This window comes from Balaenoptera borealis (assembly GCF_965194805.1).
Source record: "Balaenoptera borealis genome assembly, chromosome: 4".
Classification (NCBI taxonomy): Eukaryota; Metazoa; Chordata; class Mammalia; order Artiodactyla; family Balaenopteridae; genus Balaenoptera; species Balaenoptera borealis.
Window position 1 is genome coordinate 130,051,208 of NC_138861.1, and position 20,026 is coordinate 130,071,233.

The following is a 20,026-nucleotide window of genomic DNA, read 5'->3' on the forward strand; positions in this document are numbered from 1 at the left end:
CTGCTCATAATGGAGGCGATTATTATCTTCACTGATGTCTGTCTGTCTGCCTGCTGTCTGCGAGGCCTGTGTAGACTGCTCAGAAGAGAAACTGGTACTCTAGACGGTCAGTGTTTCCACCCCATCCCCACTCCAACCCTGAGATCCAGCGATACCGAGTTGATAGGTTTGGGAAACTTGGGTAAGTCCCACTCCACTCATTCATTCCACTACCCCAGGATGTAACTCCAGTTTTAAAGGATGTCACTGGTAAATGGCTTTGATAAACAGAAGTTATTTGAAAACTAGAGTATGAGGTTTGCAAATCAGCCTAGGCTACATTAAGCTGCTACCCTCTCTACCCTTTTGGCTGGAGCATGTTTAGGGCAAGCCTGCCTCTCTTAGACTCTGAGGACAAAGCTACCTGCTGTCCTACACAATCTAAAGCTGAAGGTTCCGTGTATAAGTCAACATGTTGATAAATAGTAAAGTTGTTTGTCTAATTTGCATATTAAAGATAAGCTGTTATTCTTAGGGGTTTTTTTTCACATTATGCATGTGATATTTTCCCTCATTACTGCAAGTTATTGTGATGAGTAAGTTTCCAGGAAATATTTTTGTCTACATATAAAATTATCCTGGTATGAACAGGAATTTTCTTGAGTTAACTCTAAGAACACAGATCTTTTTTCTTGCTTGAACACTGCCAGTACATAGGTTCTGATGTACAATATGGTGCAAATCCAAGTAACGATTACTTTTAAATACCTGGGAGATTTACATACTGACCGTTTACATTTTGCCTAGGCTCATAGCAATATTCAAATTCTGACTAACATGAAAATTAGTTTATCTTAAAACTAGCTAAAAAAATTGAGCTTAAAAACCAACGTAAATGGAAATAATATAAGCAATAGCTGAAACACACAGAGCCTAATAGGAGGGCTCTGTTCTACGGTTCAGAATACTTAAGGTATATTAGTAATTCTATTTCTTGGAACAACATTATGATCTAGGAATTCATATCTCTAGTTTACAAATGAGGAAAGTAGGCACAGAAAAGATAAGTGATTTGCTCAAGATGACACAACTATTAAATAGTGGAATCAGAATTTTAACCCTTAATCCTTAACTCTTATACCATAACATAAATTAATAATATGGCTAGTATTTTATATAAATTAGGTTAGACTTTCTAAAGTTACTGACAAAAACTCTGCTTCTTGCAATTACAGCTGACATTAACCAGATCTTTCTGACTGGTACACCGAGGCATTCTTTTAGTTACCAAAGCTCATCAGGAAAAAGTCAGGGGCAGGTTAGGAATGTATGTTTTATCTCAAAGCAGATCCCAAGCGGATGCAAATACTGACATAATATTAAACTATGCCTTGAGAACTACTTATAGGTAACCACCTTCAACATTTAGAAGGGAAAAACAGTACTGGCAAATATCCCATACTACACTGTGAGATTTAGCTACCAGTAGCTAGATTCAATAAGCATAGTAACATAAATAATATTGAAGTGTACTTAACAGCAAAATATTTCTCATTTAACTAAGGAAAATAGATGAGTTCTTTGCATCTGCTTCTTTCTTTAAATTATGTTCTGACACTGAATATCATTGAAGTCCACTTGTGTTTTCTTCAAAAACATCAAGGAACATACAGAAACATGATGACAACTGTAAAAGGTTGATTTTAAGCTGACTTTACAAGGTGCCACAAAGTAGGCAGTCCATGAAGCTAATTTATTCATTCATTAAATACATACTTTTTGGGCACATACCACCTTCTACTTACTGTCCTGGGCTTTGGGAATGCAGTTGCGAACAGATTCACAAAATCACAGCCTCTTCAATTTTACTAGTGTAATGAGAAAGACAAGTAAACATTAAGAAAAAAACATAAGATAATTCCAGATACTGACATTGTACGAAGAAAATAAAACAAGGAGATAGGTTTAAGAAAGGCCTCTGGTGGGAGTGCACAGGAAAAGGACTTAGGAAAAGGTCATTAGGAAAGGCAAAAGAATTGAATGAATGTAGTACCTAGATGCCAATTCAAGCACACTTTTTTGTGACCCTTAATCATTGAATTGGAAGCATTTTAGCTTACTGGACTTGAAATAGGTGCCTCCAAATTCTCACTGCTGGCACACCTGAGACAGAAAAAGCTTAAAAGTATTTGAAATATGCAAGAGGGGCTGTGTGGATATTCAGAAAAGAGCTCCAGAAAATTGCAGATGGCCTTCCAAAGGCAGCTGGTGGTAATGAAAGGGGACATCTGGGTGCCACATGGAAGACTTTACCAGAGTCTAGCCTGGCCCCCAAATAAGTTACCTTGAGTCTTTTACAAAGAAAATGCATTATGACCACAACCATCCACTGTCAAGTATGGGCAAAAACAATAGGAAAAAAATCTGATTCTAGTTTAATATAGGCCATTAATATTAGAATTTATTGACTTTACCATTATTTTGTGCAATGTAATTAAACACATCAGAAGAATTCCAGGCCTCACTAAAGGATTAGCATACTAATATTAAAACAATACCTTAAAATGTGTGAAGGGAATTCAGGCTAGCATGAATCTTCATGATAAAAGGAAAGATCTTAAAGCCACTAAACCACTGAACATCCATCTATTGCCATGTAATCACCCCAACGTCCCTCTTGACCAAATCCTTTCTAAAGATCTATGTTTACACAACATGAAATTAGTACAGAAAAATATTGCAAACTTTGATATACCTATGTTAGATATCTTGATATTCTTAAATTTAGACCATGGATTTAATTTTAGATATGAACTTGATCACTTTGTCAGAAGCTCAGAAATCAAATATTATTTCATACCACTAAACACACTGAATGCAAAAAACTTAGTAATATTGACCGTAATCAATTTTTTTTTAAAGATTTTTTTTGATGTGGTCCATTTTTAAAGTCTTTATTGAATTTGTTACAATATTGCTTCTGTTTTATGTTTTGGTTTTTTGGCCACGAGGCATATGGGATCTTAGCTCCCTGACCAGGGATCGAACCCGCACCCCCTGCACTGGAAAGCGAAGTCTTAACCACTGGACCGCCAGGGAAGTCCCTTTACCACAATTTTTAAAAAAGCGTACGGCCAATGAGCCTTATACTTTGAGAGATTTTTAAACAAGTGGAAAAGTTTACTACATAATGTATGTTTTAAGACATTTTGATTAAAGTAAAAACAGACTATTTCCAGAAAGCATTTTAATAATTTTAACTTTTATTCTGTTAGTGTATTTTTAAAAACCTATATAGATTTCAGGGAACTCCCATAAATCTCTGAAAATATGAAAAAATGTACATACAGAGAAAATGCAATTTAAGATGGAATAAGGTCAAACTCTTATTTTCGATGAATCCAAAATAAATAATGTTTAAAGAGTTAAATTACATAATGTTTAAGGATTTTGGAGCCATAGTTTTAATTTTTACTTTGATTTTTCTAAAATTAAGTTTTGGACACGGCCACTTTCAAATGAAAAAGCAAACCTCAGAAGTGTATGTTTCATGAAAAATACTCTCAGATGGTTCCACATGGTTGAACTTCAAAATATATATATTATACGGGAATTCCTTAGAACTTTATATTTGATTTTCACAAATATCATGGGACTGGCTTATTCTGCTATTGTGGACTAAGGAAATTGTTACAAAACATCAAAGTCACTCATTCTAAATGAAAATTAAACCAAAGATATAATTGTGTAAGCACTACCCAATCATTTTTTCCAATTCCACCATTCCAAACCCCTCAACCTATGGAGCATGTAATAAATTAGCAGCACACCATAGAGAGAAGTGAAATGTTATGCTGACTAATGGGAGTAGCTCAAGTTCATTCTTGGCAATTTGCTATGAATTGAAATACTTTTCTTCTGCACCGAAAAGAGTCACGACACCCCACTGACCTCACTGAACCCCACGTAGTTAGTCCTGGAATACTATTCATCAAATCCTGTGGCATTTCACTTGCCATCTTCAAAAAAAAGACAACAAAATCTGAACTTTACAATTACAGAAATACTCTACTTTTAAAAGTTTAAAGAGTTTACTACTGTAAGGAAGTGGGCCATAAAATGTAAAAATCAAAAGGTGACTGAGGGGACCTTTGCTTTGGCCACCTGAATCAAAACAAACTGAGTCTTTTTTTTAAAAAATGCAAGTTTCTATGGAGCTCCAAAACAGTAAAAGATGCATTATTTTCCTTAAGAGTCTTCAGTTACGGTATCCCATCCTCATTTCTGAAAAGATGCCAAATCAAGTGAGGTGAGGTTCACTGGGAAGAAGAAAAACAGGAGAGCCATATGCCCACTAACTTTCTAGTCTGAAATAGTAAAGAGCCAGACCTACTTATGGGTGGAGGGCAAAACAAAAACAGTTTTACTGATGCAAACAAAACAGGATATGAGATGCAGAATACGAAAGGACAACAGTTAATGAATATTTTAAAAACATAATGAACTAGGAAGAGAAAGTAAAAGGTTTCCTACTCAGGATGCCCTGGCTTGGGCCAACCAGGTATGTAAATGACCCCCATTACGTGTCATTTTGTCTGAAGGGAGCAAGACGCCTTCCTCAGGTCCTCGATATGGGTGCTGACAGAAGCAAAGTGGATTGTTTAATAGGAGAAACTTCAGCACAATCCAGACACTGAGGAAGTTTTAAAGGTTCTGACCAGAAAGAAAAACTCCTACATGGAGTTCTCCACACTGCTATGTGAAGAGACACTTTACAGAAAGGTTGGTAAGTAAAATAAGGTAACCACTGATTTGGTTTTGCTGTTAGGGAGTCAGATTTTGGTGGGAAAATCATTAATCTTTTCACCCAGTAGTTTTCTGTCTTTAGGAATTTCTACCAGAAGTTTTATTTAACCCAGTATTTACGAGCATAGTTTGTGAAGAGTGGTCACGCAGTGATGCAGCAGTTAAACCTTAGGTGCCTGCACACAGAGGGGTTTTCCTGTTCACAGGGCCAGCAAGGAAGAATCAAGAGTATAAAACTGTGAGCAGCAAGGAACCCAGAAAACTATTCTCTTATCCAAAACCTAGAAAAGCTATAAAACCTCCCCCAGGCCTGAGGCACAACTCAGAACTACAGAAAAACAACACACAGAGAAGCTGTTCTTGGGGGGAAACATGGTAGCAGTGGTAGGAGAAAGCACGTATCCGAGGCAATCAAATCTCCTTCGGTTTTCCTAAACTAAAAAAAAAAAAAAAAAAATGCTGTGTTCCAGATTTAACAGAGGCAGCTATTGATAATATTAGCTAATAATTTACCAATAAAGCTGCTGAAATACAGTTTCAATAATGAAAATCACTGCATAGGCCACTTCCGTTTTTGAGGATCCCAGGAGATCAAAAAAAAAATAAAGAAATGATAAAAATAGAGTTACATAAATGATATATTTTAAATGATCCATCTTATCATGGTCCCTGTGACTGTACTATTAATTCATTTGATGACTGTTCATCACACTATATTCCAAGACAATGTCACTCCCTCACTCTTCCCTATGTGCCCCATAGCCCAGCCTATGACTAACCTTGACATAAGCATTATAATTTTTGCATTAAAAAACTAGGGCCTTTGATATTTTCAAAAAAAGTAAAAAAAAAAAAAAAAAAAAAAAAAAAAAAGATAATCACATTACCAATGAAAGTCAAAATGAATGTCTCTCCCTCTTAAGTTGTTATATATGTTTGTTACTAGCCCAAAATCAACCAGGGAAGAGATAAATACAGAAAAGAGGAAAAAATGGTTTATTTCGCTGATGTGGTTGATCAGAAATTATCTGAAGTATCAAAATCACACTGAGAAAATAAGAATCATACATAGAGTTCAAGACTCTACCTATGAGTAAGACTTCTTAGGGAAAATCTGAAGCTCTCCATCTCAATCTCTGAAGTATGATGGGGGGTGCGTAGAGGAAATCTTTTATTTCTATGCAGATTCTATACTCAACTATTCTGTTAACTCTTAGATTACCTGTGGGTAAAAGAATATGTGATTTGACCTAACGTTAGTAATTAACCACTTAGAAAATAAAGATAGCAAAATAAATTCCCTCTCAAAATATAGGGGTTATCTAATTATAAAAATGTGAAAAGACATGTTTAAATTTTCATTTGTGTTTACAATGACTGTTAATTGTTTATTTTTGTTTATGACTAATTGTAATTGTTGCCTTATAGTTACTTATAATTATTTATAGCTACTGTTTTTATTAACTTTGGATAAATATTCTACAAAGAATGAAAAAATTCCTTTAGAAAAACTATTAGAGAAGAAGGAAAAACAGTGGCTAAAATCCAAGTATTATCAAACCATGATATACCAATTCTTTATTTCTGAGATGATCACAGGTAGTTACTAAAAAATTAAATATTTCCTAAGACAGTGATTTATTACTACATTCAAATAACAGTGTGCAAGCAAGCCTAGAACAGAAGGGCCAACACAGCCGGTATCTATTAACACGGAAAGCTGGTTGGAACTGTAGGCAAGTAATTAACCTTCTGGCCCAGAGCTTTAAAACCCCAAAAGCAGTTCCTAGAATTTCTTTCATAATTTATGAACGACGGATGGAATTCATGTCACAGTCCATGGATTCCCTCATGGAATTAACCCCAGCTCTCACTGACCCTAAGAAGCTATAAACCAACGGGAGAACATGCTCTACTATTTCAGCTGACCCGCAGAGTGCCATCTCTGTCATTCCAACATAGGAAGCTGGATGATGAATTACAGAGCTGCCTGCCAGGCACAGACCTAAACATTCACCTTCACTAACGATGATGGCAACACACAGTCCCTGCACCCTCACTCACCCCAAACCAGCCTGTTTGACGGCAAACCCTCATCAGTGTTCTAGAGATGATCTATATGCTGCTGCTAAAGGTTATAAAAAGATGATGACGACGACACTGGGACTAGAGGGTCAGACCTTATATTAAGGGAGTATGAATACCTGTGATTAAATACAAGTAGGAATAACAAAAACAAAACACACAGCACAGCTGGCAGCAAGAGCTCACATCATAGCATGCTTACACCATGCTAGGCACCGTGCAGAGTTCTCTGCCTACACTTTCAGTTGTTCCTTGAAACAAGGCTACGAAGTTGGTGCTTTTATTACACCTGTTTTTCAGGTGAGGAAACTAAGCGTTGAAGAGGTCAAGCAATTTATGATAGCTCATACAAGGAGGAAATCAATAAAATGGAACTTGAAAACCTGTAATCTGACTCTAGGATCTGACGCTGGATATAAACCAGGTATAAAATAATATGGTAGCATGGACGGTTGATTCTGTGGTGCAGAAGTTTCTCCATATCTAGAGTTAAAGACCTCAGTTAGACCATAATTAACAAACTACATACTCTCAAGTTTCCAAGTCGAGGTTATTATCCTCAATTGGTTGTTTATCAACATGATATCATCTAACGTTATGCATTATGGAAGGAATTTACATAATTCTAGGGTGAGTTCGAGAGTAACAGTAAAGGTTAGGAGGCATGGTAAAGAAGAAGAAATAAAAATACCAGCAATGTGATATACTGGAAAAAGTTTAAGCCTTAGTTTAGTTCTAGAAGAACCACATATAAATTATGTAACCTTAGCAAATCATTATATTTTTCTGGGCATTAGTTCAATTAAAAGGCTTGAACTAGAAAACTTCTGAAGTTCCTTTCTTTTCTAAAAGTGAAGACTGTTATATTTTAATAATCTATACAAGCAGATGTCTTGTGCACACTTGCCATGCATGTCCTTATTCTAATCACCTAATTATGAAGAACGAGTGGACTTTAGAAGGTGGATACAAGGTTTGTGACAAATAATATTTTCAATGTTAATGGAAAAACCAGAGTTTTGCCATACTTCACCTTAGCAGTACGATATGGCAGCAATGGGAATAGAAGACGGAGAGGCAGTAGACAAAGAAGAAAGAAGGTGAACCAAGGATACAACTGGTTGGTTATTTAAGGTAGTAAAGGAAAAAACTTAATCGAAACATGAAAGAATTGGAGAGATTTTTAAAATGTAGTTTTTAAACACTATTAACAAAAAAAAGACAATAGAGACATAAATAGGAAGATCTCTCCCAGCACTCAAAGACGGGTAGTAATCCAATAGCTAAGTGATCACGCCTTACAGAATGACCACAGCCATGAGTCAATAAAATAAAGCCTGCTGTAAGAAAGTTAACATGAAGAAAACTGCATTTAACACTACACAAAGCAATACTGTCACTATACCAAATAGGACATGATGAGAGATACCAAATGGCAAACTGGAAGAAAGAAACATAAACTGAAATCACATTTCTTCTTCATAAAGCTTAGTGTTGTTTGATGTCACAAAAAAGAAAACTGACTTCCCCCGATATTGATGTACAGTTTGAATACCATAAAAACAAAGTGAAACTGACTCCTTCAACATAATGGGAAAATGATGAAAAGACTATTACCTCTATAAAAATCTCATCACATTGCAGTGTATTCAAATGTACATCCATCTCACTGAAAGGCTCAACTATCAATTAATAATCATTTCCCAGAAATAAAAGAAGTAATCTGTCCAACTATATGACATCCTGGAAAACAAAAAATTATGCAGAAAGTAAAAAGATCAGTGGTTGCCAGGGGTTGAGAATTGTGAGATGAACAGACAAAGTGAAGTGGATTTTTAAAGCAGTGAAAATACTCTGGATGATATCATAATGGTGGATACATGTCATTACACATTTGTCCAAACCCACAGAATGTGCAACACCAACATGGAACCATAAGGTAAACTACGGACTTTGGGTGATTATAATGTGTCAATGTAGGTTCATCAATTATAGCAAACATACCAGTCTGGTTAGGAATATTGATAGTAGGGGAGATTACACATGCATAGGGGGAGGAAGTAGATGGGGAAATCTCTGCACCTTCCTCTCAATTTTGCCATGAACCTAAAACTGCCCTAAAAATAAAGTCAATTAAAAAAAAGAAAAAAGAATCTGGTGAAACTAAACTTAATCATCATTTTCTCTGTGTTACTGTCCACTATAAAAATGAGTCAGAAGTAAATGACCAAGTAAATGCTGCTTAAAAAAAAATCAAAACACCAAAACACCTTTCATTTGGCTCTAAAGCATAAATTTTTCATACTACAGAAATAATATAATACTTTCAGAATTTCACTCATCTTTTAAACTGGAAAAGTTATAAAATTTTTGTGGTACTAATAACAACTGTGTAGCAGCTATGTAACCGTGTAGCAAAAAAAAAAAAAAAAAAAAAAGAAGAGGTAACACAAAAATAAAACAGAATTTGAAGTAAAAATATTTGGATCTTATTACTTTGGATAGGTCATTTGCTTCTCTGAATCTCAGCTTCTTCACCTAGAAAATGAGAATGATATTGGAAACCCACCACACTGACTATGAAAGGATTAACTTAGAAAATATTTGAGAAAGGCTCTCTCCTTCAATAAACTTGATTAAAAACCTGAGCTAGGGGCTTCCCTGGTGGCGCAGTGGTTGAGGGTCTGCCTGCCAATGCAGGGGACACGGGTTCGAGCCCTGGTCTGGGAAGGTCCCACATGCCGCGGAGCAACTGGGCCCGTGCGCCGCAATTACTGAGCCTGCGCGTCTGAAGCCTGTGCTCCGCAACAAGAGAGGCCGCGATAGTGAGAGGCCCGCGCATCACGATGAAGAGTGGCCCCCACTTGCCACAACTAGAGAAAGCCCTCGCACAGAAACGAAGACCCAACACAGCCATAAATAAATAAATAAATTAAAAAAAAAAAAAAACCTGAGCTAGATCTGCCCTGCCCTTCAGCTTAGAATCTAATGAGGGAACAGATAAAGTAAGTGTAATATCATAACTGAGAAGAGACATTCATATATACCAAACAATGGGAGCCCTCAAAACCTCTAGTAGATGAGAGGCTACAAGGTGCAAAAGACTACAATACACCACACAACTGTTTGTAATCTTTCCAGTTCCTATAGAATTGATTCATCAAACAAAATGGATGGGCAATTTGTCAGGGCTAGTATTCCTCTCTGTTTTTTCTAATGACAATTTAAAACACTAGGCAATTCCAAGCTAAAAGGAGTCACAGTAAATTTGAGTGCTGGTTGGCTAAATATTGTTCTTTGTTCCTTTACTGAAGTGTCGTAATTTTATATGCATTGGTGAGCTAAGTCTTGAACCATGTTGCTGACTATTATTTGTTATACAATCTGTTTCCCACCAATTGCATGATGAAACAAAGAGGTGAAGAATGGAAAGAAAAGCAAAAGCTTACTACATTGTGAGTAGGCCCAGCTGACAGATTGAGGAGTTTAGCAATTTTATTCTTTGATGTTAACATTTCTCGAAGTGAATTCCACAAATTTTTGTGGGTATTATATGAAAAAATGGTTCTATGGTCAATTAAATTTGGATTCAGATCTGGGACTTCTCACTATGAAGCCAGTATCCTTCCCACTATCCTACAGGTACTGCAATCTACTTGTAGATACTTTTACTTATTCAAGAAACTTTCACTCAGTTCTTTCTCTATGCCAAGTAGTGCTCTGAATAGTAAACAAGTAAGAAATCAGATATGGGCACAGCTCTAAGGAAGTGAGAATCTAGAAACTACTGAAGAAGTGCCAGCATCTGAAGGGTGCTGTGTGGAGAGAAGTACACCATAGAGCATGCCAACCTAGTTAAGAGGGGAGTGAAGTGATGGGCAGGTAACACATCAGGGACAAAGTAACATTTAACTGGAGACTGGAGGGGAGTGAAAGAAGCCCAGTAAAGGAGCCTGGGATGTCAAGTGCAAGGGATGTTCATTTGCACAAGGTAAGGGGAAACCACTGAAAAGTTTTAAGTAGGATAATAGCTTGACTGGGTGAGCCTCATCAATTCTTTACACCTTCTTTTATAAAATAATACATATGCTTTCCAAAGTATTTCAAAAAAAACTTCTGAATAATCCATGAGAATTGCAAATTTCATGGAATTCCTTTTTCAAGGTGACTAAGCATGAAGTAACGATACTCTGCTTTCTTCAGAAGAATCTGAGTTCTCTCTGAACAGTATAACTGTAAGCAAAAAACAAAACAGCAAAAGTCTGTTTTGTTTAAAGAATATAGTCTTCCCTGTTGAAAGAACTAGGCTCTCAGGGAGATGTACACAAGACGTGAGCTATGAAGCTGGATGTTCAGGAGACAGATCTCAGCTGCACCTAGTTGGCACCTGTGTCCATTCCATTGTTCTCATAGAAATAATACACTCCCACTTTTAATTATGAAAATTTTCAAACATGAAGAAAAATTAGAAAAATCATGCAGTGAACACTACATAGCCTCACTTGGGTTTAATATTACCATATCTGCTTTCTTATTCTCATTTCTCTCTCTTCAACATATATTTTTCTACGTACTTCTTGCTGGCCCATTTGACAGTAAGATGCAAAGACATGTCACATCTAAGTAATTTAGCAGGAATGTTCTGATAGTAACAGTTACCTGCATAATCATAATATAAGATTAATATACTTTAAATATTTTTATTGTACAAGAAAATTATTATAGAAAAATTAGAAAACACAGAAAATCATGAAGAAAATTCAAACTATCCATATTCACAATACACAGAAATAACCAGTTACTAATTTAGTATTTAACCTTTAAGACCTTAATATAACAATGTTTTATCCTTACAAAAATATACTATTTTATTTTGTAACTTATCATTCTCATTTCTTTTCATGTTAATATATATTTATACAATCATTTTTATTGTCTACATAATATCCCAATTTATAGATATACCATAATTTATATAACCAATCTCCTAAATGTTGGATATGCGGGCTTGATCTCCAATTTTTTGCTATTTATAAACAGTTCTTCAAGAAACAGGACAAAATTTTTTAAACAAACCTTATTGCCTTTTTGGACTTAGTAATCAAGCATACTTAGGGTTTATGTCTAATAAAGAAGGTAGTATCGGAAAAGAAGAAGTAAAGCTGTCACTGTTTGCAGATGACATGATACTATACATAGAGAATCCTAAAGATGCTACCAGAAAACTACTAGAGCTAATCAATGAATTTGGTAAAGTAGCAGGATACAAAATTAATGCACAGAAATCTCTTGCATTCCTATATACTAATGATGAAAAATCTGAAAGTGAAATTAAGAAAACACTCCCGTTTACCATTGCAACAAAAAGAATAAAATATCTAGGAATAAACCTACCTAGGGAGACAAAAGACCTGTATGCAGAAAATTATAGGACATTGATGAAAGAAATTAAAGATGATACAAATAGATGGAGAGATATACCATGTTCTTGGATTGGAAGAATAAACACTGTGAAAATGACTCTACTACCCAAAGCAATCTACAGATTCAATGCAATCCCTATGAAACTACCACTGGCATTTTTCACAGAACTAGAACAAAAAATTTCACAATTTGTATGGAACCACAAAAGACCCCGAATAGCCAAAGCAATCTTGAGAACGAAAAATGGAGCTGGAGGAATCAGGCTCCCGGACTTCAGACTATATTACAAAGCTACAGTAATCAAGATAGTATGGTACTGGCACAAAAACAGAAATATAGATCAATGGAACAAGATAGAAAGCCCAGAGATAAACCCACGCACATATGGTCACCTTATCTTTGATAAAGGAGGCAAGCATATACAGTGGAGAAAAGACAGCCTCTTCAATAAGTGGTGCTGGGAAAATTGGACAGGTACATGTAAAAGTATGAAATTAGAACACTCTCTGACACCATACACAAAAATAAACTCAAAATGGATTAAAGACCTAAGTGTAAGGCCAGACACTATCAAACTCTTAGAGGAAAACATAGGTAGAACACTCTATGACATAAATCACAGCAAGATCCTTTTTGACCCAGCTCCTAGAGAAATGGAAATAAAAACACAAATAAACAAATGGGACCTAATGAAACTTAAAAGCTTTTGCATAGCAAAGGAAACCATAAACAAGACGAAAAGACAACCCTCAGAATGGGAGAAAATATTTGCAAATGAAGCAACTGACAAAGGATTAATCTCCAAGATTTACAAGCAGCTCATGCAGCTCAATAACAAAAAAACAAACAACCCAATCCAAAAATGGGCAGAAGACCTAAATAGACATTTCTCCAAAGAAGATATACAGATGGCCAACAGACACATGAAAGAATGCTCAACATCATTAATCATTAGAGAAATGCAAATCAAAACTACAATGAGATATCATCTCACACCGGTCAGAATGGCCATCATCAAAAAATCTAGAAACAATAAATGCTGGAGAGGGTGTGGAGAAAAGGGAACACTCTTGCACTGTTGGTGGGAATGTAAATTGATACAGCCACTATGGAGAACAGTATGGAGGTTCCTTAAAAAACTAAAAATAGAACTACCATACGACCCAGCAATCCCACTACTGGGCATATACCCTGAGAAAACCATAATTCAAAAAGAGTCATGTACCAAAATGTTCATTGCAGCTCTATTTACAATAGTCAGGACATGGAAGCAACCTAAGTGTCCATCATTGGATGAATGGATAAAGAAGATGTGGCACATATATACAATGGAATATTACTCAGCCATAAAAAGAAATGAAATGGAGGTATTTGTAGTGAGGTGGATGGAGTTAGAGTCTGTCACACAGAGTGAAGTAAGTCAGAAAGAGAAAAACAAATACAGTATGCTAACACATATATATGGAATCTAAGGAAAAAAAAAAAAAAAGGTCATGAAGAATATAGTGGCAAGACGGGAATAAAGACACAGACCTACTAGAGAATGGACTTGAGGATATAGGGAGGGGGAGGGGTGAGATGTGACAGGGTGAGAGAGTGGCATGGACATATATACACTACCAAATGTAAAATAGATAGCTAGTGGGAAGCAGCCGCATAGCACAGGGAGATCAGCTCGGTGTTTTGTGACCACCTAGAGGGGTGGGATAGGGAGGGTGGGAGGGAGGGAGATGCAAGAGGGAAGAGATATGAGAACATATGTATATGTATAACTGATTCACTTTGTTATAAAGCAGAAACTAACACACCATTGTAAAGCAATTATACTCCAATAAAGATGTTTAAAAAAAAAAAAAGAAGGTAGTAATAATTTTAAAAGCCAAGCCCAAGTTTTGATGTCAAATGGTCAATTAATTTGTGAAAGATTATTCTGGAGGTCATTATGGTTTAATTTCAATAAAGAAAGTAGTGAGGCATATAATAGTTCAGATTTTAAAATACCACCAAAAATAATTTTTCCAACTGAGTTCCCCTTTAAATACTTATTAAAAAGAAAGGCTTAGTTAATCAGGAACATACCCATCTAAAGTGCATTTTTCCAAAGGTAATATGTTAAGAAAATTCCATGACTATGCCAGACATCATGATGTTAACTTAGTTCCTTATCAACAGTTAATCCAGATTATGTTTATAAACTAAGTTATTAAAGTTTCAGCATATTCAACAATTTAAGATCTTGATAAAGTTGAAAGAAAGAAAAGGAAAGATATTGAACATAAAATTCTCAGTACGATGTCCTGTAAGAAAGAAAAACCAAAGAAAAGGAGGAAGAGATAATATAAGAAACTACATCATTCAATAAAGCCTTGCCACCCAATGTTAATGAATACAATTCAATGATTCATTTAATTTTGGAAAAGTAGTCTTCAGTGGGAATATTACAGAAGACTTTCAGAGATTATACTTATGACAATTAACTGACCATCTATTAATACTATGAACCAGCAGCACTAAGTATTTTACAGATACGATTCAATTTATTCTCCACAAAGGACTTATGAGGTAAAGTGGATTCAGAGAGGTTAAGTAGTTTGCTCAAAACTGCACAGCTAGTAAGTGGCAGAGGTCAGGATTTGAATTCAAATTAGTTGTTTCTAAGTGCTGCCCTTTCCATTACCCAAAGTAGACTCCCATGACAGAGGAAGGTAGAGGAGGAGACACATTGGGACTCGCTTCTACTGAGCAGAACAACTCTCTAGGTAGGAAAAGTTGTGCAATCTCACTATAACTCAGACTCCTCCAAACCCCAACGAAAGGATTTCAAATAGCAGGAAATAGCTTACTGGAAGGATAACCTTTTAGAAAGGTTCTATCTGCAGGCAAATTTGAGAGGTAAGGTCTGCAGTATATCTATAAATATGCCCAAAGTTGGAAAGCTTTAAATGGTTTTCTGTTTACAATCATAAACATATCAACCCAACAGCAAACAGTACCTATAAAAGTGCACCGTTCGCACACCTCCTACTCATCACCTGCCTTTTTAAAATCCAGATTCCAGCAAAGGCTATGACAACGGACATTAACATGTTTCAGTAGCAGTAGCAGTAGAAGCAGCAGCAGCAGCTTAAGAATTTATCACAAAACACAGAGTAACAGTTGGAACCAAACCAGTCTGAGCAATCAAATGAGAGAAATGGTGTCAGTTAAACAGGATGGCCTCTGTCAGCTGGATCCTTACCTGCACAGGCAACACATTCTTCTCTGCACCTTCTACCTCACCTGACCCCAAAACACACACACACACACACACACACACACACACACACACACACACTCCTATTTTCCTAGGCATTTATCATTGGCTAGGTGGTCCTTCTAGAGCATTATTTCCCAAAATAGGGTCTGTGCACTCCTGGGGATCCCCAAGATTCTTTCACGAGGTCTTCATGGTCAAAACTACTTTCACAATAATATTATTATGCTATTTTCCTTTTACACTGTGTTGCTTTTGCACTAATGGTACACAAGTAACGGTGGGTAAAACTGCTGGGCCTTGGGGCAGATCAAGACAGTGGCATCTGATGGTACCAGTCATCACTGCATCTTCACAGCCACATACTCAGAACAGAAATACATGCCGGTTTCAGGAACAGAATGGCTTTGATGAAGTAAAAATTATTAATTTCATTAAACCCTAACTCTTGAGTATGATATTTTAATATTCTTAGTTATAAAATGGGAAATAAGTACTTGTAATGCATACTGATATATTAAAGTTGTCTCAAGGAAAAGCACCTGTGTGATTGAGTCATGAGCTCACCTAACAAGCTTTTCTTCATGGAACACCATTTTTACTTGAAACAAAATGACTGACATACAAAATATGGTTATTCAGATTTGGTATTTGGTAAACATTTGTTTTTTGAAAATAAAAGAAGCCTGTCATTTCAAAAGAAAGAAGGAAGGAAGGAAAGAAGGAACAAAGGAAGGGAGGGAGGGAGGGAAGTGTTTCTTACCAGACAAAAGAATTAGAGCAGTCAAAGCCAAATTTAGAATTTTGGAAAATCTGTACATGCTACCATGTGCTTGAAGGCTTCCGAATACTTAAGACTTGCCTAATGAGATCGGTGATGACATTAACACACATGGAGGATCCATGTAACTGAGGGAGCCAATATTTTCCAAATGATCTGTGCATCATGTTACAGAATCACGCATGGGTAAAAGATCATTCAAAGTGCAAGACACACCAATGGATTTTAATGCGACAGAATAAGAGAAGTTCACGGAGATGATTTTAAGTTCCACAACACAAACCCTAAAAAAAAAACAAAAAAAAAAACTACCACTTTTTGAGCTTTACTATAGTAACAAATAATATCCAGAATTATTTACGAAGGCTAGTTAAGAACTCTTCTAACTGCATACCTATGTGAGGCCAGATTTTCTTCAAATTCTGCAATCAAAAGAACATGTTGCAGCAGGATGAATGAAGAAACAGACATGAGAACCTGTCTCCTCTTGAACCAGACATTAAAGAGAGTTTCAGAAATGTAAAACAGGGACTTCCCTGGTGGCGCAGTGGTTAAGAATCTGCCTCCCGATGCAGGGGACACGGGTTCGAGCCCTGTTCCGGGAAGATTCCACATGCCGCGGAGCAACTAAGCCCGTGTGCCACAACTACTGAGCCTGCGCTCTAGAGCCTGCGAGCCACAACTACTGAGCCTGAGTGCCACAACTACTGAAGCCCACGTGTCCCAGAGCCCGTGCTCCGCAACAAGAGAAGCCACCGCAATGAGAAGCCCACGCACCGCAACAAAGAGTAGCCCCCTCTCACCGCAACTAGAGAAAGCCCGCGTGCAGCAATGAAGACCCAATGCAGCAAAAATAAATAAACAAATAAATACATTTAAAAAAACTAAAGAAATGTAAAACAATGTCTCCCGTCTCACGATATTATTTCTGATTAGAAAAATGTAGCTACTTTCTATAAAAATATGTTGTTTATGTTAACATGTAATGGGTTTCTTATTGTTATTTTTAACAAATTAATAAATATTGTTAAATGTTCTCAGCTTTAATTTCTAATATAGTAAATAGCTACAGACACAGCCCACACAAACGACAGCTTCCCAGGGTCCTCAATTATTTTTGAGATGATATGGAGTGCTGAGGCCAAAACGTGAGCACCGATGACGCAGAGGGCCCTGCCCCTCAGGGGCTGCATCAGCTGTGTGTCCTGACCCTCCCCACCCCATCTCCACTCAGGGTCCTCGCCACTGCACCGCGTGCTCCCTGACAGTATATGACTAAATGTTTCCTGCAGAATAGGCCGTGACCCCGTACCTGTGTTACCCTGTAGCACAAACATAAATCGCTAACCCTAGTGTGGGAAAGGGCTGAATTAAATCACGTGATTTCATAAGAAAAAATAATAGAGAGAGAAAACGTGAATTGATAGAACTCGAAATGCGAGCTTTATCATCATAGAAGCAAAATAACTACATAAACCCATTTGGTCACTGAGCCGGGTTCCAGCTTGGAAGGGAAAATGGATGCACATGATTTGGAGGACAGGACAAAGCGAATGAAAGAGAAGCAAAAGCAGCATTAGTCCATGCAGGAAAAGAAATCCACGCCAGGACTGTTACGGAAGCCCCGATACCAGCAACCCGCCAGGTCTCCGCGGTCACCTCTGCTGCTTGACACCGACCACTTCAAATACAGCCCCAGCCATGCTGCCAGGCAAGTGTCACCAAAAACATAGGCTTCACATCAAAATAACTCAAAGAAGAATTGTAAAGTGTGAAAATGAAATGAGTCTGATTTTAAACAGAAAAATCCAGTTATAAGTAAATAATAATTGTAAATAAATAATTATACAACTGTTTGTGTGGACATACATAAACACATAGGCCACCTTTATATTTTTACTTTACTTATTTAAACGTACATGTTGGCTGACTGTGCCTTAGCATTGTTGTCTGAATTTAGGTGGCCAGTTTTCTTGATCAGAAACCAATAAACCAGAACCTGTACAACATTTAAATAACCAGATCATATAAAAAAGATCTGAATTTTTAAAAATATCTTTAGATTACAGATACTATAGAACATAACATGACAACAAAAAAAACTACATATATTTATTAATACTTTTATCACAGAGAATTCTTGGAGCTCAAAAAAATCTTATTATTGCAACTTTGTAGCGGATAATAATTAAAATTTTAGAAGAAATTACTAGCTTAAGTTTATTCTTCTCCACTGCCTATCGTCTACAAGTAAAATAAAATGTAGGCACATGGAATTCTCAAGGATGGAATTATTTTGAATAATCAAGTGTTCTATGATTGGACTCATCTTTTCTATGCTGAAATGCATGTTTTAATGCATTCTGAACAATAATCACTGCCTTTTAAAAACACACTATATCAACCATAATTCAGTTACATGATAATGTCTCAGGGCATTACTCTAAACTTATTACTACGATACGCAGAAATAATACACTTTCCCCATCTCCTAGTTGCCCTCCTTCCATCTACAAATTATACGCACAAGCACACACATACAGACATAAAATCTGCGGAGCAAACTGCAAGTTACGTTTTCAGGGTGGCACAAAGACGTCTTCTAAGAACTACGGATCCAGAATGGAAGGCTGTTGATTTCACTCTCGCCCTTAACCATGTCTGCCACAATTCCGCATGGCCCCCAATACACAGAAGAGAGTGGTGCCCACTGACGTCAAAGATTACACTGTTAGGTTCCGGGGCTGGCCTGGGACTTCAGAGCTCTCTCTCCTCTCTCTCCATCATTTACTTGCCTCTTCTGTACAATCAGGACATGGTGCTAAGAGTCTCTGGCACTATTTTAAGTCCACCTGTCCTCAGCATGATTCTCTGCTGCCCTTTTCTTTTTGCTTCTCTCTACTTTTCTTTTTGTTGTGTTCTGTTTCTGCTACACATAGTGGACTTTGTCCTGAAAGCCTCACTTTCTCTAGATACTTCTAGTCAAGAAGATCTCCTTTCCTTCTTTAGGGCGCTCATTATTCCACAGCCATCATGTATAATGCTTGATCTGTTCTTGGTTATATGTTTCATTTGAAAGTATTTAAGAGGCTATTCTAAGATGACAACTACTAAGTTGACCTACGCTTTTCAGCTTTAGCCAGAAAATTTCCAAAATAAGAAATTATGCTGCATGGCTGCCCTTTTTTCTCCACCTTTGTATAATAATCACAGTATTATTCTTTGACCTGCTTAAACTAACATTTCTTCATTCACAACACAGTTATTGTGCTAAACACTGAGCTAGGAGCTAGGGACACAATGATAAAGAAAATCAGATACTACGGCTCTTGAATAAAAAGCTTCAGCAATTTAATCCAGTTACACAGTTTACCAAACACAGTCCAGCTACTGAGAACCACTTAAGATTCATACACAATAATCTGGCTATCAAAATTAAGAGTATTCTTTCAAGTCTTTTCAAGAACTTTTCTACATGACAGATAAAACCCAAACAAAGTTCTTTGAAGAATATTTAGCTGTTCATTCACCCTTCACTAGGGCACAGCCCTCTCTCATGGGAGAAATTACACAGGAAGTTGTAAGAAATGAACAAAACCCTTTAGGAAGCAATTCATGGCATAACAGATACTATGGTCACATCACCCTTGCATCCAATAAAATCTTATAGCATTCAAGCCACATTCCAAGGACTTTCT

General features: G+C 36.7%; 1 protein-coding gene and 2 long non-coding RNA genes across 4 annotated transcripts in view; 2 read left to right on the forward strand and 1 right to left on the reverse strand.

The window, feature by feature from the left end:
• LOC309627634 overlaps positions 1–20,026 on the forward strand; it is a 1,075,643-nt gene that overhangs the window by 828,807 nt on the left and 226,810 nt on the right. The gene's annotated exons all lie outside the window — the stretch shown is intronic.
• PRDM5 (PR/SET domain 5) overlaps positions 1–20,026 on the reverse strand; it is a 226,103-nt gene that overhangs the window by 77,364 nt on the left and 128,713 nt on the right. The gene's annotated exons all lie outside the window — the stretch shown is intronic.
• LOC309627626 lies at positions 11,922–17,231 on the forward strand. The gene is made up of 2 exons (XR_014243868.1): positions 11,922–12,006; positions 14,155–17,231. It is a non-coding gene; the product is annotated as an uncharacterized lncRNA (long non-coding RNA).